The sequence below is a fragment of the Thermobia domestica genome, unplaced genomic scaffold, assembly GCF_964235325.1.
Source record: "Thermobia domestica unplaced genomic scaffold, izTheDome1.hap1.1 HAP1_SCAFFOLD_355, whole genome shotgun sequence".
Taxonomy (NCBI): domain Eukaryota; kingdom Metazoa; phylum Arthropoda; class Insecta; order Zygentoma; family Lepismatidae; genus Thermobia; species Thermobia domestica.
This window is the reverse complement of record NW_027656068.1, coordinates 32418-56514: the sequence shown is the minus strand read 5'-3', so window position 1 is coordinate 56514 and position 24097 is coordinate 32418. Positions and strand designations below refer to the sequence as shown.

General features: G+C 37.6%; 1 protein-coding gene across 1 annotated transcript in view; it reads left to right on the top strand.

Annotated features, from left to right (window-relative positions):
• LOC145676763 (alpha-amylase-like) overlaps positions 1-24097 on the top strand; it is a 95986-nt gene that overhangs the window by 55759 nt on the left and 16130 nt on the right. The gene's annotated exons all lie outside the window — the stretch shown is intronic.

Below are 24097 nucleotides of genomic sequence, written 5' to 3'. Positions count from 1 at the left end.
GAAATTTTTTCGAGAAACGAAAAACGATTTAAAAAAACGAAAAACGCTTTTTTTCGAAAAACGGAAAACGAAAACTACCGAGAAACGGAAAACGGATAATTTTTGTAAAACAAACTGAATTTATTTCATTTGATAGTACTTCCAAACTATAGTATACTATGCATACGTATAGGAAGTCTTATAGAACGGCTATGTTCATCTGTCTTCCTATCCATCCGTTCGTCTGTCAGCTGGTATCAGAGCAAGCGGTATGAAATAGCGAGAAGCATAGGTTTGCAACACGAATATATTCATCTAATGCATTTGGCTTTTATTTAATCCAGAAGTGGTAGAGATCTATCGCTTTCTGCTACATTGTTGATCAACACAGAACACAAACGGTAACATATAGAAAGACGCGGTTTTCCAGAACCAATTCAGTGTCCCAAGAATATATTCAATGTTCGCCCTTATTACACTTGCAGCTTAAGCTATGCATAAGTATCGGAAGTCTTTAGAATGGCTTTGTCCGTCTGTCTTTCGAGAGGTGTCAAAGCAAAACAGTAATAAATATTGAGAAGTCGTTTCTTGCCCCTAAAATGAGAAGTCGATTTAGAGCCCCTAAAATAGGTTCGATCTCCTAAATTAACCCTCCGTTTAAAACTGTAAGTGGTTCAAATACCATTTTTGGTTTCAATTTGTATCGCTATAGAACGAAAAGAGTAATAGATAGCGAGAAGCAATTTATTGCAAACATTTTAGCGTCTTAAGACAACATACAACTATCCACAACATTCAATCAAAACCAGAAATTGTTTATATTTACTATTATTTCCGGTTTCAATACTGAATTACGAGATATCGAGATGTAGATTTTTGCAATCGATTCAACTACCTAGAAATAGTTCTATCTTTTCCATTAATCCTCTATTCTGATCGGAAGTTGTTTAAAATAGTCATTTTCGGTTTAACATTGATCGATATAGAACAAAAATAGTAATAGATAGCCACAAGTGTGTGTGTGTTTTTTTTTAAACGAATCGATACAGCGTCTCAAGAGTATATAAGCTATATATCATTTCAACGCACAATACTATCGAAATTGAAAGTGGCTGAATTTACTAGTATATTCAATAGGGATTCAATATGGATTTTTATAAAGCAAAAGCTTGAAGAAATAGTGATGCGGTTTTTCGCAATCGACTTAGCGTTCTAAGAATAGGCTCTACCTTCTCCCTTGATCTCTATTCACACCAGAAGTGGTTCAAATTAACGATTACAAGTTTCAACATTAATCGCCACAGAACAAAATTAGTAATAGATAGCGACAAGTGGTTCACCTACAATCGATTCAGGTTCTCAAGAGGAAATACAATTACAATCCGCAACACTCCACAAGGTCAGAAATGGTTGAAGTTTATTACTATTTTTGATTTTGTAGGTAATACTAATTTTCATTGAGCAAAATCGGTCAGAGATATCGAGATGTATTTTTTTTAAAATTAATCCAGCATCTCAAGAATAGATTCCACCTTCTTCGTTAACACTTTATTTGAACCGAAAGTGTTCAAATTAACCATTTCCGGTGTTAACACTTGTCGCGATAAAACAAAAATTGTAATAGATAGCAACAAGCAATTTTCTGGAATCAATTCAGAGTTTTAAGAGAACATATCGTCATAACCTGCTTCACCCTGTTGTAAACGGAAATGCTTGAAATTTACTACTACTTTCGGTTCGAATACTTATATTCATAGAACAAAAACTACAAAAGATATCGAGAAGTTTTCTAAAATCGATTTAGCACCCTAAAAATAGATTCCGTCTCCTCCCTAAACCCTCTATTCAAGCCGGAAGTGGTTCAAATTAGCCATTCCTGCTTTCAATCTTTATCGCCATAGAACAAAAACGATAAATGATAGCTAATAATGGCTTTCTGATACGGATTCAGCATCCGAGGAGCAGATTCTATCTTTGATCTTATTAATCTATTCCAACCAAGAGTTTTAGTTGTGCTACTTGTTGTACTGAAGTTTGAATATTCAATTCACATGGATTGCAAGTCTTAGTTTTTTTTTTTTTTTTTTAGTTTTACATTGTGAAACGAAACTCATTTGTTTCTTTACAAAAACAGGAAGTAGGAAAAATGTATCACAATCAGGGGGGATCCAGGGGTCGATCGCCCCCCAGAAGAGAACACTCTTATTTTATATATAAATAAAACACATCCCAGAGTTGGAGCTCGTAAAAATAGCTCTAAGTAGCAGTATTATAACCCTCGCCAGAAGTCCGTCCTGGATCCGCCCCTGATCACAACTCCCGGTTTCAGTATTGATCACCATAGAGCAAGCATGGTAATAGCGAGAAGCATGAATTCAGTACCTTGGCAATAGACTATATCCAAGTTTTATCCTGTGGTAGAAATTTATTACCACTTCTAATTTCAATAGTGATCACCATAGAGCAAAAATAATAAGAGATAATGAGATATGTTTATATATATGAATCCAGGATTCGAAGATTGTTATATCGATCGCTATCCCTCTATGTAAACCGGAAGTAGTGAGAAACTACTATTTCCGATTTCATAGTAAAGAAAAGACGATAGCAGTTTTGGATATGGAATCTGTGCCACAATGATAGTTTCCATCTCTAAGTTTAATGCAACCGAAAGTGATAAATACTTACTATATATCTGGTTACAATCTTTTGTCTCATAGAACGAGAGAAGTACTAGGAAGCGACAAATGTTTCTTTTAAATATATAATTTCATTATTCCAAGAAAAGATTTCAAGCCCTGCCATTGGTCTAGTGGCTAGCGCGTATTCCTTTGATGCACAGGGTCCCGAGTGGGAAAACATTGAACGTGTTATGGTGGTTCGGATTCCACTTTTAAATGTTGGTCTACGTCTTGTATAGTCTTGCTCGATACTGAAAAGGGACGCTGAACTTCAACAAACAACCAAATAAAAAAATTTCATCTTAGCAGTATTGTTCTACTGAAGTTAGTAGCAGTAAAAACTAATACGAAAACGAAGACCCACCTATTTAAAATTTGAATTCTCGTTTGATGAGATTATTATAGTCAGATACTTAGTTCTTTGTCCTACCGTATATAAAACATCTTTAGAACAAATAAACCATTCAATAGTATTTTGTTAGTATTAAATGGCCTATTTTTGAAAGAATCAAATTGTTTTTGATACTGACTTAATTACTTATAGAAAATAAGAGAAATGAATGGGGGATCTTACTGAGAAGTCTTTAGTATCAATACATATAATCACTTCATGTTTCATATTTTGTTAAAATCAATTGTTAAAAGTGAATTTATTACAGAGTTGCCTGACACTATCATGATCAGTTTATACAGGATCCTTCTATTTGGTAATTTGTTAGTCTTTTTTTTTTACATTATAAAATATACTGTCGGGTTAATTGCTGTATCGCCGGACAAATTTTAGGAAATTTACCGGGTCAATTGGAGAATTTATTTAAGTTTATGAGGAAGAGTGATTGCAAGTCAGGTAAGGGGAATAGCAAAAGCTCAGATAGTGATTGTATTTGCTGGTTGTTTTTGATGTTGTAAGCGGCACTGTATGTGGAGGCGGATAGACTATTTCGCGGAGAGGTACACTTGTTTTACTATACGGATCCATAGATTGTAAAATGTATAGATAAATTTGAGCAAGTCTTTAATTTGCCCATTTCATGTCGAGAACAGAAACCAACAAATCCCTGTGGGGCTTCTAACCCGTTCCTACTACTATCGCTACCCCTACTCCCACTACTACTACTACTACTGCTGCTACTCCTACTCCTACTTATACTATGGATCCGTATAGTAAAACTGCGCATCTAATAACATAATCTAACGTAACTTAATGTAATCCAACCAAATATAACCGAATGCAATATATTTTGCTCCATTTTTTCGATTTTCAAATTGGTCCGGCGATTCAGCAGTAATGCCATAATGTCGATAACACATTAATAATCACTATTAGTAAATAATTATTTTTTTATATTCTGTAAAATATAAATTTTACACTGTTTACCTTTGTGAATTATTATTTCTAATTTATATCCCTCAAGAACCGAGAACCAAGGGTCTGTGGATCACAATATTTCACGCTGAGCTCGCACGCGTACCATACTCGTTAAAGTCTATGACCATATCAACTTTGGCCAATATCGGATGAGATTAACGCGTTTTAATGAAATTTATTGATTTAACTAAGTTCAAGTCCAATTTTTCTGGACAGTAGGAGAAAAAAAATACAACTACAGGCTAGTCAGAGCATCAATGCAACTGTGTACTGTCAGCAGTTGAGCCGTGTTCAAGAAAAAACTCAAGACTCTGGAGCCAGCACTTCTGAATCGCAAAGGGGTCCTCCTGTTACAGGACAACGCTAAGCCCCACGTGGCTAGGATGACCCGGGACACCATTCTACACAGGATGGGAAACACTATTGCATCCGCCATAATCTCCGGACATTGCACCGTCCGATTACCACCTGTTCCATTCCTTGGACAATCAGCGTAGAGGACGCCAGTTCAAATCCCTAGTAGAGGTGCAAAATGCACTTGATACCTTCTTCGATTCACGGCCCACCAAGTTCTACCGCGATGGAATACATGGCCTTCCAAAACGTTGGCAGAAGGAGACTATTTTTGATCTTCCAGGTATGTCTTAGGTTAAATATCGATGTTTGAAGGTCTTGGGTGAAAAAGCGACAGATCTTTCTTGGCTACCTTTATAGTTACTAAGCTCGTCAAAATCTACCACCTTACCAAGTTAAAAATTGGATGAGTTCCATCTTTCGCGCTTTAATGAAATTTCTTGATTTCACTGATTCCAAACCTAACATTGATAGCTAATAACTCAGGAACAAAAAGTCTGTACATCATAATATTTTACATGAGCTTCCATGCATACCAAGCTTGTCAATATTTACAATCCTACCAACTTTCGTCAAGATCATTTGAGTTTAATCAAATGCGACTTAGTGAAATTTCTTGATATCACTAACTTAAAACACAAATTTGATTAGCAATAACTCTGGAACCAAAGTCCCAAACACCATTATATTTAACATGTGTACTAAATACTTTGCAGTCCATAACCATACTAATTTTGGTCGTGATTGGATGAGTTTCATCAACAGTAGGCATTACACACAATCCTTTCATTAGATTCAAATACAAGGAACACGATAACTCAGTGATAGAACGCTTTCCTCTTGTGCATTTGATCCCAGGCCAAGTAAGTTCGTGGCAGACAACATCGTGTCCGTGTATTTTCCCGGGATACTCCCATTTCCTCCCACATTATCATTCCACGAATTCCGAAAACTTTTCGAGAAACGAAAAATCATCGAAAAAGGGAAAACGAATTTTTTTCGAAAAACGATTTTTTTCGAAAAAACGAAAAACGATTTTTTCGAAAAACGAAAATTCTTTCGAAAAAATGAAAAACAAATTTTTTTCGAAAAATGAAAGACGGAAAAATTTCCGAAAAACGAAAAACTTTTCTTTTGAAAAACAAACGAAAAAACGAGAAATGAAATTTCCGAAAATCGAAAAACAGATTTTTTGAAAAAGGCCATCCCTAATGAATACCACCGCGACAAGTCGTGGTTCTTATGATAGTGGCGTATTTTCGTCCGGAGAAATTATGGAAATAATAAATAATGTAGACTCCGATGCTTTTGAAACGGACGATGAATGTAGTTTGTACGAAGATTCTAGCGTCAATATAAAATATGTGACACACATACCTCTTTTCATATAACATCACTGCTGAACGGGACGTTAAACTCTAAATCAAAACTCAACACATACCTCTTTCTATTTAAAAATATTGTGTGGTATACAATATTCGGAATTCAAGATGGCTGCCATGATGTGCACTAAATCATTTAACGCAGTTTATACACCAATGCCAAATTGTAAAATTTGCTTTTCCTCGCGTCTCTTTGTTACAGCCCTGTCATAATACTTTCCCTATTTGATACATATGCAAAACATAGCACACCCTGTCTCAAACAGATGAAATGTCAAAAATGAATTCACATTCTCATTTGTGGGAATATTTAAGTCTAAGTTGAAGTGTAAAATCATAACCTTTTACATTTAAAACAATATTGTGTGATATGCAATATGGCGGAATTCAAGATGCCTTCCATGGTGACCACACTCCAAATCAATGCAATTGACATATCGTTATTATTGTTCTGTCCCAATACTTTTCAGTAACCCTGTATACAGATCCACATATGTCTTCTCACAGCAAAATTAAACTAATGTTTTCCACAGAATATTTTTCATACTAATATGTATTTTTATACTTTGATCCAGGAGTAGAAATGGAATTTTAGAAGTAAGGAGAAAGTCAGCAATAGATCAAGTTTTATTGAGCTATGTCACGAGAATACAAACTCAGAAAGACGGTAGTTAGGGGCGGACTGGCCAGGGCCCTTAGGTCGCAATCGCGGCCTAGGCCCTCTAAGAAAACAATGATGAAAGAATAAAGAAAGAAAGAAAAAGAAAAGCTAAAACAAAAGAGAGCTAAATAATTCGGTAGTTCAGTGTTATTATGCTACCAACACACACTCCTCTTCCATCTTTCCATCAATCAGTAAGTTATCTTTTTCAATAGGGTCCTTTTGTTACTAGATTTGTGGCTAGGTCTATATTTCACTATGGTCTTTTATTATCAGAAACTGTGATTTAGTTTGTACCTGGGGCCTTGGGCGCTTCTTTCAATATATTGGACAGTTGGGGCCTTCTTTTATTACATTGAAAAGTTGGGGCCCTGGGCCCTTTATTCATTATATTGGGCAGTTGGGGCCCTTATTTCATTTCATTGAGCAGTTGCGGTCCTAGGCATGTTTCCCATCATGTTGAGCTGTTGTACCAGGGACCTCTTTTTCATAATGTTGGGTACTTGCGGCCCTTTCAAGGTTGAAGACTGGTGCCTGGTTTGTAGCTGGGTTCATATTTAACCACAGGCTGATTGGTTCTTTATGGATGTTCATACATCTTGTAGGTCTATATTTGATAAGTCAAAAATGGAAAAACAGCGCATTTTTAAAAATTTATTTTCTATCAAAAAGTTTACAAAATAACAGGAGAAAACAACGGAAGACGCCAAGAAAGAGGGCATTTTCAACATAATGGTTCATTCTATCCAAGATGTTTCAGGGCTTAATCAGCTGGATATAGTAATTCTTTACGTTATAAACGGTCAAGTATTTGAGCGGCTGTTAGCAGTTCTCGTAAACAGCTTGAGCGTCTCTGGTGGGGGGGACGAGGGGGACGCGTCCCCCCAATATTTTGAAGTACAAAATATTCAATATTTTGTTCTAATTTAATTTATTTACTAACGACAGAATAACATATAAATAATAATAATTATATTTATTTGTCATATAATATTCAGGCTGTTAACAGAGTTCTTGATATGCCTCACGGGGTCCGTGAAGGTAAGCAAAAATGTAACAAATGGAATTAAAGATAATAAACAGGTTGGGCTAGATAGTACCATTTAAATAACTTTCTTTGATGTCCTCCCCAAATTGTATATGCCAGAGACGCCAGTGGTAAACAGTGACACTACAAGACAAATAACATATAATGAAATCAAAAGAGTACTTTGTGACAAAAATGTTTTGATGTTTGATATTGTAAGTTGCTCTTTTGATGGAGCTGCTAACTTCAGTGGCTGCTATTAGGGAGTTAAAGCATTACTGGAGAAGGATAATTCTGAAATCATTTACACCTAATGCATGGCTTATGCTCTTAATTTGGTTATGACAAATTCGACTGAGAAGATCCCTGAAGCTGCAAATTTATTTGAAACCAGTGCCGCGTTCTGTCTGAATACTACAAAAGAAAGGATGTTTGTAAGAAAATGATTGATGCAAGCCACGAGGGACATGACAGACTACGAAAAGTTCAACAAGTTGGTACGACACAATGATGGAGCAGAAACAAGGCACTGAGTGCAGTAGTGGACACTGACGAATTTCGCTACGAAACATGAAGCCAAGACGAGGACGACTGTCTATCATCAAGATTTCTTTCACTTTTATTGTTCCTCAATGATGATGTACAGGACAGGGGTTTTAATGCGAAATCAAAATTTTAAGCTAAACTTTGCTGAATAAATGGACAGAATTTAACACTGTAATGAGGACTTCTGTGTTTCAGGACTTATTTACGGAAACGGAACCTGTCTCAAAATACCTGAAGTCTAACGGATTGGACTATCTTACAACCTGGAGACTTCTAGACAATTTGCAGCAGCAGCTTCAGAAGAAAATAGAGGCAAAAGATGTCTGTTTAATGCTTTACGATAATACAAAAATATTTTGTGTGAAAATAAATCAACAGCTTGCGCAATCTGGTGTAGAGATAGCAATGGAAAAAGACTTTCTGCACAGAATAATCTTAAAGAAGAAGAAAATGCTAGGAGAGCAGATGAACTGGAAAAAAACTTAAATATAAGTGAAAATGATTTATTCAGAATAAAAAAACTTCAACGAAAATTCTGAATACAGCTGTTACATGTGTCAGTGATAGATTTCAGCTGCCAAAAGAACTCCAAATACTGGAACCCAAGCACTTTTCAGAAATCAAGAAGATTGATGTATCTGCAAGAGCTTTCAAAGTTCTTGCGAAAAAAAAACTAAATATAAAACAGGAGAAAATATACAAAGAGCTCCAGCAGTTCTCTGTCGTGTATTTCACTGTCACAAAACGTTCTGGTTTTTGATGATCCTGAAGAGAATGATGCCCCTGAATCCGTAGAAGATGATGATGATTATACATCTGAGCATGCTATGGGAGATGGAACATCTTTGGACGGGATTCACGGTAAGAGTGATAATGATGCTGCAAACACCTTGTAGAAAAATTGTTTGTCATGTGCAGGGAAAATTTTGTACCAATTTCTGTCAGTCTAGTTGCTTTAATAATTTATACATTGTATACAAACATGCGTTGTCTCTACCATGCACGCAAGTGACATGTGGAAGGTGCTTCTCAAAGTTAAAGTTAGAGTAAACTAATCTCAGAGCTAGTTTGTGTGAAGATATTTTGGACACATTTTTGCTAATGAATATGGAAAGAGACATGCTAAATTTAGTGTCTGTGAACGAAGTTATTCAGGAACTCCGCAATTCATAAGCTGAACTGCAAAGAATCTTAACTTTTTAAAATCATTAGTTGTTTAGTGGTTTAGCAGTGTTTATCATTTTCAGTGAAACTATCGTGTTCATTCCGCAGTCAAAAGTTATTATTAATTGTTTAGTGTTACAATTTTTAGTAAGCTGTCCTTTTCATTCCATATTAAAACTTATTCGCTATTATTTTTTTAGTGTTTCAACTACTATACAGTGTCTCAAAAGTCCCATGACATACGGTAACTCTCTTATTATCAGAGTTATAACAAAATATAGGCGGGAAAACGGTCTCCAAATATGATGTTTTCAATCTAAAGTGCAAGAATTTTTCAAATCGGACAACCCGTTTGGGCTGTACACTCTATATGCGCCCAATGTTACATGAAAATGCAACGTTACCATTTACCCGGACCTACAACATAAATGAATGAAGTTACTGTCTATTAAAAACATTATATTTGTAGGCGGTTTCTCCTCTTACATTTTGTTGTAACTCTGATAATAACAGAGTTATCCATGTCAGGGGACTTTTTAGACATCCTGTGTGGTAATACAATAATAATTATAAAATATTCTCTTGATAGTTTATGTTTCTAGAAATCCTGTGCTTGCTGTGACATCAAATTTCCAATGACCAATGATAAATCATAGCTTGCAACAACTATGAAGTAACAACGAATTTACAACTGCATAACGCGATGGCTCATCGCAGATGTTCATTGTACGCAGTGGTGCAACCAGGATTTTATTTCGGGAGGGGCTAAGAATATCCAGTACACTAGTCTGCAAACGACGTGATGCACCACTTGATGTGGACAAAATTGAAATTTTGAATTCCTCTCATTACAAGCAATGTAGTTATCCTTATTATTAACATGCTAAAAAACCTTAAAATGAAAATTCCAATTCACAAACTCTCTATTATTAACGGTTACAAGTTTTAAAATTTGCGCTATAATAATTATTTTGAACATTTTTATTTTTGCATAAAATGACGCACTCTTTACTAACATTTATTACTCTAAGAAATTAATGTAGGGGTTTTCACTGGGTATTTCTCCTTTCGTACAGTGCTTTGACTTAATTCAATATTCATTTATGCATTGATCTATTTTGAAATTTCACCAAAATTTGTCTGCAGCGCTGCTGTATAAGATAGACCAGGTTTTTTTCGGAGAGGGCATGGGCCCCCGAGTTCATAGCTGGTTGCGCCACTGATTGTACGTTATTTTAGAAATTGGTGTTATAGTCTGAGGGTCCTCCATGGTAACCGCAGCCTAGGCCCTAATACACCCAGTCCGCCTATGACGGGAGTGCAAGCAAACTTTCATGGAGAACGACTTAAGCGATAGAAAGTGTTCCAAAACAATCAACAAGCAAACAAAACTAATATTACCATTCAAATTTCCTATTTGTTACTAATAACTACAGATATATTTCCTTTATTTGCACAAACACTTCAACTTACTAAGGGGACAAAATCCTCTTGTGTATGCCTGATATCCACTCTTGCTTTGATCTCAAGCTTTTTACCCGTGGAACCGTATTTACCGGGCCCTTTTGACGCGGGGTATTTCTGACTTGTGCCTTTTTGACGCGGGCCCTTTTGACTCAGGCCCAGTTGACGCCTGGCCGTTTTGACCCGTGCCCTATTGTAGTGGTGCCACTTTCGATCAGGGCTCGTTTGACGCAGTTTCTTGTTCACTCTGGCCCTTTTGTCACAGAATCCTTTAGACCCGGGCCTTTTCGACGCGGGGCTGTTTTGATTCGGCCACATGTAGCGGGTCCCCTTTTGACTCGGGTCCGTTTGATGCAGGGCCCTTTTGACTCGGACCCTTTTGTCGTGGGACTCTTTTGACCCAAGCCCTTTTCATGAGGAGCGTTTTGATTCGTCCTCTTTTGACTCGGGTCCTTTTGTAGCGGGGTCCCTTTTCACTTTGGCCCGGTTGACGCAGAGCCCTTGCGACTCGAGTCCCTTTGTAGTGGAAACCTTTTGATGAGGTGTATTTTGATTCGGGCCCGTTTGACGCGGGGCATTGTAACTCGGGTCATTTTGTCGTGGGACCCTATAGACACGGGCCCTTTAAATGAGGGGCGTTTTGATTCGGGTCTTTTCACTCACGTCATTTTGACTCGGGCCCTCTTGTAGCGGGGCATCTTTTGACCCGGGTTCGTTTCAGGCAGGTCTCTTTTAACTCGGGATCTTTTGTCGTGGGACCCTTTTGACGCGGCCGTTTTGATTCGGGCCCTTTTGACTCCTGCTCTTTTCTTTTGGAGAAGTTTGGCCCAAGCCCTTTTTTCGCGGGTCCGTATTGACTCGTGCCCTTTTTAGAGGGGACACTTTTGACTTCTGCCCTTTGTTGCGGAGACCTTTTGACCCGGGCCCATTTGACGTGGGAAAGTTTTGACTCGGGCTCTTTTGTAGCGGGACTCTTTTGGTCCTGGCCATTTTCAAGAGGGGCTTTCGTTTCGGCCCATTTTGACTCGGGCTCTTTTGTTGCGGAGACTTTTGACGCGGGGCCATTTCACTCAGGTCCTTTCGTAGCTGGACCCATTTTGACCCTGGTCCGTTTGACGCAGGTCTCTTCGGACTCGAGCCCTTTTGTCATGGGATCCTTTTGACTTGGGTCCTTTTGATGAAAGGCGTTTTGGCTCGCGCCAGTTTTTTGCGGAGATCTTCCGAACCGGGCCGTTTAACTCGGGCCATTTTGCAGCAATACCCATTTTTGATCCGGGGCCTTTTGACTCGGGTTATTTTGTCCTGGGTCTCTTTTGATCCGGACTCTTTTTATGAGCGTCGTTTGATTCGGCCCCTTTTGGATCGGGCCCTTTTGTTGCGGAGGCCTTTTAGCCCGGGCCGATTGATTCGGGCTGTTTTGTAGCAGGGCTCTTTTTCAAGGTAAGATATTTTCATTATTTATTAGTAACACTCCCAAATCCTATAGCTATAAAGCTATAAAACTAGCTAACCATTGTGATGACAGCCCTTATGGCCCTGATTCGCTTTAATGCCATCTGTTAGCGGTCGGCTGAACTACGCCTAGCCTAGCGACGAGCAGGGGCGTATTGGAAGCTCTCTAACAGTTTTATTTTCTGTAACAGGTTATTAAGAGATTTCTAGACCTAATGGCCGTAACATCTTCTATTGATGTGACTCCTCAGTTTGCGTCACGACAGTGGTAAACGTCAAACGACTCTGGCAATGAAAATTGGGAAGTACCAGCCGAGAATCGAAGCCAGGACCATGTAGACGTGAGTCAAACGCTCTGACCATTAGAGTACGGTGTTCCTGAGACGTCCTAAAACGTTTGTTGGGATCATCTTTAAATATTGTAGTGATGCCTTCTTACGGGAATTCTACTGATAACCATTCTAAGAGTCAAAACATCCTGTTTACCTCCGTATTGTGAGAATGGAGTTCTAGGATTCCTGGTATTTTGCCCGAGGCAATATTAATTTATTGCGTATCATGTGGTTGATGAAATGTTTTTTTTTTTTTTTTTTTTTTTTTTTAAGAATAGATCCAGTTTCTCATCTGCATATTTTCTCTCTATTAAGCTGGAAGTTATAGAAAATTATTACAGCTTCCTGTGTTAATATTGATGCCCATAGAGCGAAAAGAAGGAGAGACCGAGAAGTAGGTTTTTAGTATGGATTAAAACTGTCAAGAATAACTTTTGTCTCTACCTTTGTTCCTGTATGTGAGCGGAAAGTGGTGGAAATCTACGGTATCTGTCTCAAAAGCTTATCATTATAGTGAAAAATCGTAACAAATAACGAGAAACAATTATTTGAATTAAATTCAGTAGCGCAAAAACAGATCCCATATCTGACTTTATTCCTCGAAGGCAACTGAAAGTGGTACAAAAAGTTATCACTTCAGGCTCAAATATTAATTCACATACAGCGAATGTCGTAATAGGAGGCGCCAAATGCATTCTAGTTTGTATTTCAACTCCAGGAATATATATTGTCTGAGTTTTATTGTTGTATTTACGAAGGTCATCCAGAAAGTAAAGAACATTTTGGCATTGTTAAATAAAAACAAAAGATATCAGCACAAAACTTTATTTACAAAGACACAGGCCCTTACTCTACTTTTTTATTTAATCGACACAGTTTTCAAGATACTTGTTATAACGTTTGACCAGTTTGTCAATGCCGATGTTATACTCATTTGCCACCAAAGATATGAGCAAGGCTGTTACTACTTGCTTGAGTTCCTTATCGTGTGCGAACTGTTTTGCATCCCTCCCCAAAAAAATCCTTAAGTTTCAAGAATAAGTGAAAATCACTTGGTGCCAAGTCAGGGCTATAAGCAGAATGACCACTTTGGACGTTGAAGTTCCTGCTGTGTTCGTGTTTATGTACGAGGCCGGGCATTGTCATAGATCAACAACACTTTTGTTGACATTCTACGTCTCTTGTTTTGGATGGCGCGTTGAAAGTCGTTGGAGAGTTTCACAATACGCTTCTCAGTTTATTGTTGCTCCTCTTGGCATAAACTCCGTACTTCACATTTGGCGGGATTTTCAACTGACACCAACATTTTGAAACGCTACAAAAACAAGTAGCGTCACCGCACAAACTCAGCTCACACTCAGGTGAAGGAAGGTGCTAACTGCCGCGTATGCGATCGCAGTGGTGAGGAGTCGGCACCGCGCGAGATGCGCATCGTTCTGTACTTTCTAGAAAGCCGTCGTAAATATTAGTAGTACGAATTGGTACAAGCGCCGGCTTTAAAAAGGATTTTTATATAATTCCCAAGCCGAGGTGAACCCAACTCAGAAGCAAAGCTGATGACCACATCCTCTGTTGTCGAGCTGAGCCTGTCCTGGGCCAAGCCTGGTCACCAATTATAGGGATCTTTAGTTTCTAAGCGATGTTCTACTTACCCATAACACATACAAGACAAATCGAGTTTGTTCCTGATCAAGTCCGGCCACAACATATAGCATTTTGTATTTCCTAGGTCATGGGCTATTTCTCCATTAAATTTGGTCCAGATCCAGCTAGGAGCTACCGAGAAATAAAGTACCACATATAACGCAAGTTGGACCGAGCCTTTTTCTGACTAAAAAAAGATGCCAAATATAGCATTTTAAATTTATTTGGCCATGAACTACTTCGGCACCAACTTTGGTTCAGATCTAGGCAGTAGTTACTGAGAAATAAAATCTCATATACAAGGCAAATCGAGCCTGTTCCTGGTCAAGTTCGCCAACAACATATAGCATTTTGCATTCCCTAGGTCATAGGCTATTTGCCCATCAAATTTGGTTCAGATTCAGCCAGCAGTTCCGAGAAATGGAGTCCAATATACAAGGCAAGTTCAGCGGGGCCTGTTTCTGACTCACGAAAGCCACCAAATATAGCATATTAAATTTATTTGGCCATGGGATACTTGAGCACCGAGTTTGGTTCAAATCGGTGTCTTCCCGTTCTGCCTAAAGGCCCTCCAGCACTTTGCAGAAAATATTTTAAACGATCTTATCTTTAGACAGAACGGGAACCCTCGTTCTGCCTAATATTTCAAGACCAAAAATTGTGTGCAGGGAGGAATTTTCTAGGGAATTTTCCTTTAGTATACTAATTGTAACAAATTCTGTAAGAAGAATAACTATATTTTCATGTTTCATCACAAATTTTAGATGTTATTCTACTAAAGTTCTGCTATTAGCAGTGTTTTTCTCATCTACTTTAGTAAAGTGGAATGTGATTTTTTTTTTTCAAATACCATACCTGCAGGAAAATGGAAAATTGATTGACTCAGTGGCAAGAAAGCCGTTTGACATTGTAACTGAAGCGGACATAAAACAAGCTTACATTGGTCTAATATGAAGTCATTTTACAAAAAAAAAAAAAAAAAAAAAAAAAAAAGTAGTTCTAGTAGTTCATTGCCAATATGCTAATACTAACAGTACGTAAAAGGTGCCACAGTTTAAATATCCTAAAGACATGCTAGTCTTTTATATCACAACTTCATTTTCGGCATTACCTTATCAGCTGATTTGTCTTCTATATAAGATTCTATACTATATGCAATATTATCATATATACGTCAATTTTCAGACTTGTGTTCATATTTACGTATTTTCATATTGTTGTTAATGTGTTCCATAATTATGAAAAAAATTATACGTTTCTGGATAGATAATGGTAAATAGTGTCTGTAGTGTAGTACGGTAAGCGTAATCATTATTCTTATTCCATAACCACTCATTTTAGAGATCAGTATGCCAATACAAAATTTTAACCTGCTCATAATAGAGATTTGAAATTAACCCAATACTAGTGAGCAAGGGCACCCATCAGGGGAGACAAGGCGGGGTGCTCGCCCCCCCTAAGAGGAAATCGTACTTGGGAATATCGAAATCCAATAGAATTTTTACATTAGTTATAGTAAAATTTGAAACTATATTTGAAACCTCGCTTATATTTGCCCCCCTTGGAAACCACAACATGGGCGCCCTTGCTAGTGAGTAATGATTACAAAACTGAATACTTGTAAATTCCACGGACACTATGCTTAGTGAAACCTCGAATCGCTGCAGAATCAGAATGTCTTTTGTTAAGCTTCGATTTGTTTTATGTAATTAATTTTCCCTCTTTTCCGGAGATATGGAATCATTATGACAATGTTAAGGGAAGAACAACTGATGTTGTAGAGGGATGGAACTCTAAATTAAACAGAAAACTGACAAAATAACATCCAAATATTTTGACATTTGTGCAGCTTGTACAAGAACAAAGTGAAAATGAAGTTTCTATGTTAATGTTGGAGGTATACATTGGGACAGAAAGAGAGGGCTCTTTTTCCAGGAATTCTAAAAACTCTGTCCACCTCCTTCGCGACACGTGGTAGAGATTTATGATCCCTTCTGGCTAAAAACCAATGTTGCCTCGATTCCTTTTCTTTCTTTCCTTTTTTCTAGTTGCTGAAAATAGGAAGGAAAGCTTTCTCCTACACCCAAGTTGATCGGAGGTACGGCAACACTGAGAGCAGTGACAGCTTACACGCTCGCGAGGACTAACCGAGGGTTGTGGGGGTGAAAAGAAGCAGTGGTTGGGGAAAGAGACCTTTAAAGCTGTCCCGATGTATAGGAAAGAAACTGAAGGAATATATAGAGAGAGACAATTTACAGGAAAGGAAAAAATATATTCTTTTAACTTGGGAAATATGATATACGTCCTTTGATAAATTTAGCATACAATATGATGAATGAAAAACAATCTTAAAATGAGGATTAGGAATGAGTCCTTATCACATATATTAACATTTTGAAAGTAGTTATACGAGTCCTCTCTCGTACTTTCAGACGAGCTATAATATTATGAATAGTGTCGAAGCACCTTTTCGAAGCACCATTTCACTTTATTACATTTCTTATACACACATAAGATTACGTTTACTAATCGTCATTAGCACGTATTATGTTCGCCGAAGTATCTATCGAATATATTTGTCCCATTTCTGGGGTTAAGATATCAGTCTTGTCACTGGTATGGGAGGTGTAGATGCAAAAGTGGCAATCTCCACTCGGCGATTAATTGGTATCTCGTAAACCCCATAAGATTTTAACGTAGAGATATTTTGGCATAGTATTAGAGGGTTGAACATATATTTTCCCCAGAGAAAGTCCCTCATTTTTTGTAATTACCGTTTCAAAATTGGAGATTACGTTTTGAAAATGAACGTGGACTAGTGAACTAGTACAGACTTGTTGACTGATTACAAACTAGTGAGGAAGTTTGGAACGATTCCAGGCAAGCGACACGGTCGCCATGGCAACGTCTGACGCAAGCGGGCCTCTGATTGGCTGAAGTGGAGGTTGTCACTTTTAAACCGCACTGGATAGTAGAGATTGCAAGTTTTGCAAAAATTGTGATATTCGCCTTCAGTTTTTACTGGAAGGATGTATGTTGTGATCCAAACAGACTTCACCGCTCGGTCGCGGACACTTAAAGCAATACAGTGCCACCTCTAATTCAATTTCTCAAAAAATTGGAGATTGCCACTTTTGCATCTACACCCCTCATATCACGTTGACTAATGTTACTTATTCTGTCATTCACTTACTATTCCATTCATTGACGATCTTTCAGTTAATATCACCTTATACTACCAGATTCACACATTTAACGTGAGATTCACACAATGTATATGTAGGAACGAGAATTTTCCAAGATCAGAAGAACTTTCGTTTGTATTGAGAACACGACTACTGAGGTGGAAACACTGGTCAAGTTTGAGGATTCGTATGGGAAGAATGGATTCGAAATGTAGTTTTACGGAAGGATTTTAGTTTACGAACTTGAAGGTAGATTTAAGGATAAAATAGGGTTACGATGACCTGCCTAAATACCATGCTACCTGCAGTTAGTTTAACACAGATGATGTTAGTCATTACATATGTCATTTAATAATATTACAAAGTTTGAAGAGAATATCTATAACATGCGGCGGTATCTACTAACATTCACATTTTACATTTATCGGATATCTCGGAACTATAGCAACCAAGAACCGTTCGGGGTAGGTACCAAGACCCTTTACACATATTTATTCAATTCTCCATTCCACACATATTTAGATCTTAATATACATATATTCAATAATCATTTAAACTTTCAAATCAATAACCCCGACAAATTAAATTTTCTAGGTTGCAACACTTCACCTAAGAGAGAATCCGAATATATCGCACATTTACATATAACTAACTGACTGCACATAATAATAAGATTAGTATTCCCAAGCATTTTATTAAGACTGGTAGAAATTTAAAACTAAATACATGGAAGTGCGTCGAGACCGTAATACAGCAAATTATAGATGCGTTAAAATATTAAATAATACTTTTGATAAAGTGGATAGTTTCAAATATCTAGGATCAATATTAACAGAGGAAAATCATATCCACGAAGAAATTAAATGTCAACTAAAAGCACGGAATTCGTGTTACTATTCGGTTCAAAATCTCTTGTCATCGCAAATTCTGTCGAGCAATTTGAAGCTTAAAATATATAAAACGATAATCATGCCTGTTGTTCTGTATGGTTGCGAAACATGGTCGCTTACTCTGAGGGAAGAACATAGACTGAAAGTATTTGAGAACAAGATCCTGAGACGAATATTCGGACCCAAGATGAACGGGAATGGGGAATGGCGGAAACTTCATAACGAGGAACTACATAATTTATACGGTCTACCCAACATTATTAGGGTTGTTAAGTCTAGGAGGCTTAGGTGGGCGGGTCATGTAGCTAGAATGGAAGAAAGTAGAAACGCTTTCAAAGTCTTGACTGGAAGACCAATCGGAAAAAGACCATTAGGAAGACCTAGGCGCAGATGAGAGGACAATATTAAGATGGATCTCGCAGAGATTGGAATACAAAGTAGAAACTGGATGCAGTTAGCTAAGGATAGAAGTCAGTGGAGAGCTTTTGTGAATCCGGCGTTGAACCTCCGGGTTTCATAGGCCATGGAATTAGTTAGTTTAGACATTTAATTCGCATGGCAGGGACGTAAACACAGAAATATGTACAGAGGTTGTTCAGCCTACGCTTGGCCGATTTCGTTCCTTCCCATCCCGAGCAGAATGGACTCACCCGACCTGGCTCGTGGCATCCTACAGTGTGTTGTGCAGTGGCTTCCTGGGAACGGAGTTGTTTTTCAGCGCGGACGAAGATAGCGCACAAAACAGGATCATTGTTGTGAGTGTTGTGTTAAATTGGCTTGCAAGTGTGTGGGTTTCTGCTCTCTGACCCAAATGCCACACAAACTTTTGGGAAGGCTACGTTGCGGCTCTTCATGACGCCCACTTTTCTGTTTCTGTCATTAGAAAACAGTGCAAAAAGAATGGTTAGAACATCAGTTTAAGTGGAATAAAAAATGATATTGAAAAGTACAAGGGCAATGAAGCTCCACCATTTGGATCACGAACGAAGTTGCCTAGGAAGCGGGAATGCACCAAGGTCACCTCCACCATGCAGAGGAAACATCGCAAAATGGCAATGCAAGAAAATCCGCCAACAAAAAAGTGTATGGCTAATCGTCTTGACGTGTCTTTGGGGACTGAGCCGGACTTTACACCATCAACTCAATCTGGAAAAAGTCATGAAAGCTCGCGGCCATCTTCTCACGGATGCCCACCAAAAGGAACGAAAGTGTAACGCCCAGAAGCTGGCATTTGGCAAAACAAAAGTGGATGTACATCGTAACGTTCGATGAACTTTTCTGACTGCGGCAAACCGAAAGCCATCATGTACCGAGAGAAAGGCGCTAAGAACTTCAGAAGATGGGTCCGTGTCTGTAAAGAATCCTTTCCAAAAGGATTCATGGTCGTTATTGGTTACTGTTACCGAGGTAAACTGAATATTTGTAGGGTGGCGAAGAACTGCAAAATAAATTCGCAGTATTTTCAAGAGCAGATTATGCGGTCGATCTACGAGCATTAGATTCCAACAATGTACGAAAATGACGCCAATCTTGTGCGCATTGACATGGGCAAGGCTTCATCACATACTTCACTATCGTCCCTCTTATTTTACAGGGAGATGGAGGAGGCAAGTGGTAAACAGGTGATATCTTTCAAATGAGGTACATGTTAAATCTCCAGATGCAAGTCCTATGGGCTATTGTGGATTTGGATTGCTTAACCGTGCTTTGGGAAAACGGCGAGTGACAACTGTGGAATGACTTTGTAAAGCTGTGCAAAGGAAATGGGACACGATTTCCCTCCCAGTTATTTAAAGAAGCCTATTACAGTGGAAATTACGCTGTCGGGCTATTGTTAGGAATGAAGGGAAACACATCGAGCACTTACGGACCTGGCGCCCTGGATTCTTCTAAATTTTTAGACAAGTCGAAATTGGCCAAATGTAGACTGAACAACTTCTGTTTAACCCTCGAGTAGTCGCGCCGCGGTCAAAAGCACCGCAGGGAAATTATTTTTTATCGTGTGCCCACTCTGTTTGTCCGACGGACTCAACCGTCTACCTAATCTTACCCCTCACCTTCCCGAACATCCATGCTCAATCACTCCCTTATCCGTTGTTTAGTTTAAATACTAGTGATTGTTTAGTGACTCTGCGGTGCTTTCCACCGCGCGCGACTAACCGTGTAATGTTTTTCCTCAGTCTTTCGCTCTGCACATGACCTTTGCTTTGGAGATGTTTTAAGCTTTATAAACATAAATATTATTTTAATTGATGGAAGAGAGGTTGACAAAGTTAACAAACTGATACCAACTGTGGAAAAAGAGGAATTTAGAAATGAACGGCTTAAAAGAACGGAGGAAAATGTTAGGACTGGACCATTCGGATAAATCAGCCATGATGATCTCGTGGAAGCTTTGTCTGAGAAAGATCATAACAAAAAATATAATGTAGAAGTTAGTGAACACGAAAGTGGAACTGAGGAGTCTGCGAGCCAGTCTGAAGATCTTAAACCCAGAAATGACCAGCGATTTCCCGAATGTAGTCAGCGCAGCAGAGACCGAAACAAGCGATGACGAAGTGTAAAACAGAGTAAACTTGAATATAACCTAGAATAATTCAATGTAGTGTTGTATAGGTGAAGTTTCAAAATAATTGGACCGTAAAATAATTCAATGTAAATTTGATTTGATTTGATTTGATTTCAATTTAGAACCCCTTTCAGCATCAACGCTATGTAAGACGTAGACCTATTGCTTAACGTGGGATCCGAACCACATGAGCTCCCACCGGGAATCGAACCCGGAAGTGCCACGCCAAAGGGGCGTATGCTAACCGCTTAGCTACGAGCGAGCTATAATTGAATGTAAAATGCGCTTTGAAGCTTTGTTTTATTGTTATGTGTGTATATAGTATTTATTTTACTAATTTAGTATTGCATTTCTAATTTTAGACGAACCAAAGAGTTGACAAAAACAAAAGATCGTCATCAGAATTAGAATTTTCAATAAAACCAGTGCGTAGTTATCTATCTAAATAAATGTGTAACGAGAAAAACATTTTATTCCAAATAAGAAATAAAAAAGAAAACAGTACATATCTAATAGTAGGTTCCATTAATAGTTACTACTGTAAAACATATTATAATAATAAATATTTTAATCCCTCTTAATGAGAAAATATACAAAATTACGTTTCTAATACAAAAAATGTTTAAAACGATATTTGCAACACATTATGTTCGTGCGGTCCTTTTGACCGCGCGCGACTACTCGCGTTGCTTTTTCAGCGCGACTTCTCGAGGGTTAACTACATGGTTCTAAAAGGTTAACACTAATTTTGGTCCTAGAAGAACTACAACAACATTTACTTTTATGGTTACCAATGGAAGCAAAAATAGAAAATAACTGATATTCTAACTCAGAATTCTGAACGGATAATAAAAAAAATAACATTTTATCGTCTACTGAACCATCGCTCACTATCGCAGTCCGTCGAAATACGATAGAGAAACGTTCCCTTAACCTTCCGCATCAATGAATAACTCTACGAATAGTGTCTCGCGCCATCTCAATTAGTAAATCAAGTTCAAATGATAGATGTTGAATTGACTATATGCGTCAAGTTCAAAACAGGGGGAGGTGAAAATAATAAAAATCTCGAATAAGAGAATAGAAGGATAGATTGAGAAGAGAAAAGAAAAAGAAAAAAACGGCGCTAAGGGAATAAGCTAGGACACTAAAACTACAAAGATAGATGGTCGAATTTAGACATATGAAATCCACAGCCAAATATACTTTCATATGCCGAAAAAGATGGCCTACTAAAATGCCTGACCCAACGGGGCCTCTAAGTATTTTGTAGTCAACCATCGCACAAGGAATAACCCCTGTGGAATGATTGATTATTAACCATTTCCGGTACCAATTCACTCAGATTACGACCGGTCCAGCCGGAAGTGTCAGTGTGGTCTCTAATTTAGAATTCCTAAAAAAATATCCGACCCCTCAGAAACTAAGAAGAGTCTGGAGTAAAGTATGGAAACTAGAATAAAATCGATAAAATAGAGAAACTTCTAACTACGATTTACCAAAATTAAAAAAAAAATAAATTTTGTACTAGTAAGTTATGTGCCAAATCTTATTAGTAGTTCCCACATCTGCAAGGGCGCCAACCTTGAGGTATCATTTAATTTCAATTGCTACCTAGTTTAAAAGTAAGGAAAATGAAATTATTTGGAGGAGGAGGATCGACACCTTGGTACGGATAACGGAATTCCAATGTAAGAAATTTCGTATATTAATCGATCCTATCCACGTCGTTACCTCTGTGAATACTAGTGAACTTAGCTTAATCAGTTGACGTGAAAAAATGTTCAAAGTTGCAGAGTAGTATCGCAAATGTAAACTGAACGCGTATTTGTTATATGGTGTATATTCTTAAAACGGTTATTCTGTTCTGTGATTAAGTGAAAAATGTCTGGAATCGTTTGATATATGATCATTATTCGTATTGTCAGACCTGTTGATTAGATGGCCTGTATGTTTACTATCAAATTTCAAGCCACAAAGTGAAAATACCACCCATTATTTTTACATGACACACTACGCTCACACAAATATCCTGGCGTAATGATTAATGTACTAAACATTTATCATTACCTAAACACAATCCATATGTTGTAGTAAAATTCACAACCGGGCACATATATACACTGGTGTCCTATTATTTATTCATACCCTCTATTATACACATTACTCAGTTACATATCTATTCATTTCTATAACGTAGATTTATTTTTCAGACACCTTATACTCTATCATTACGCCCAAGACTGTTCACAGCAGTTTTGTTATATATACTGATATCAACACATTATTCTAATACGTTAATCAACACGCGTGAGCTTGTATGGACTGATATCAGATTTTTTTCAAAACAAATCAGTATATTTCACTTTACGGCTTCGGATTATTTTATACGCGAAGAAAACAATATTCTTAACTACATGCAATTATATGGCAGCAAATGTCAACAATGAGATCGTTCACAGAAAGCAACGGAAAGAGAGAATTTAAAACTGCATCCAAACAACAAAACAACAAAAACAACAAAAATCATGCCATATAGACATACTTCAAGTTAAGGAGAAAAGCAAAATTGACTATTATTAATAATTTGATTACTGGACTATATAAATGACTGTGCTTAATTTACAATGTAAATTATCTAAATACCCATTAATATGAGCCAGAACAAATATTTACTCATCATTAATTCCAAAAGAAGGGTCATTTTCGTGTTGGCCAGTTTACTAAGTATCAGAGTAACAAAACCTAGTGGCGAATAATTCACAACTCAGCACGGGAGGGCATTAATAGTTCGCAAACTAACTTTGCACTAGTAAATGTAATTTGTACTTTGTTATAAGTAATCTATTGAATAATTACGGTACAGCGTTACTATGAATTTGAGATACGAATTGGTTTAGATTGACTAAGAGAGATGACTAATTAAGCAATACACTGTCTATAAAGAAATAAATCACATTTTCACTTACACATCACTACGTTCAACATACTAAAATTTACCACACATACATGCTACATCCCACCTAGACCAAGAACACAAATGTTAATACATATCAGTACACATATTAAATCATCTTATCACCCAGTTCAACTGCACATAAATCAAACAAATTACTGAAAGCACCATCTAAACCTGCTCTATGCACTATGAAAAAGAAAGGAACAATGAGAGCCCAATGGCCCTTCTACTAATTAAATCATGGTTTTCCAATTTCTTTCAATGCTCTAGAAAGGACACATTGAAACTACTTATAGTAAGGGTCTCTTTCCTGAAGGGAAAATAACCTTTTCTGATCCTTTGTTCAGCCCATAATGTGTTGAATGCCATGATTATCTCAGGAATAAGTGAGAGTCCTAGGTCTAACTTACACCGATATTGGGTGATATCAATAAAACGG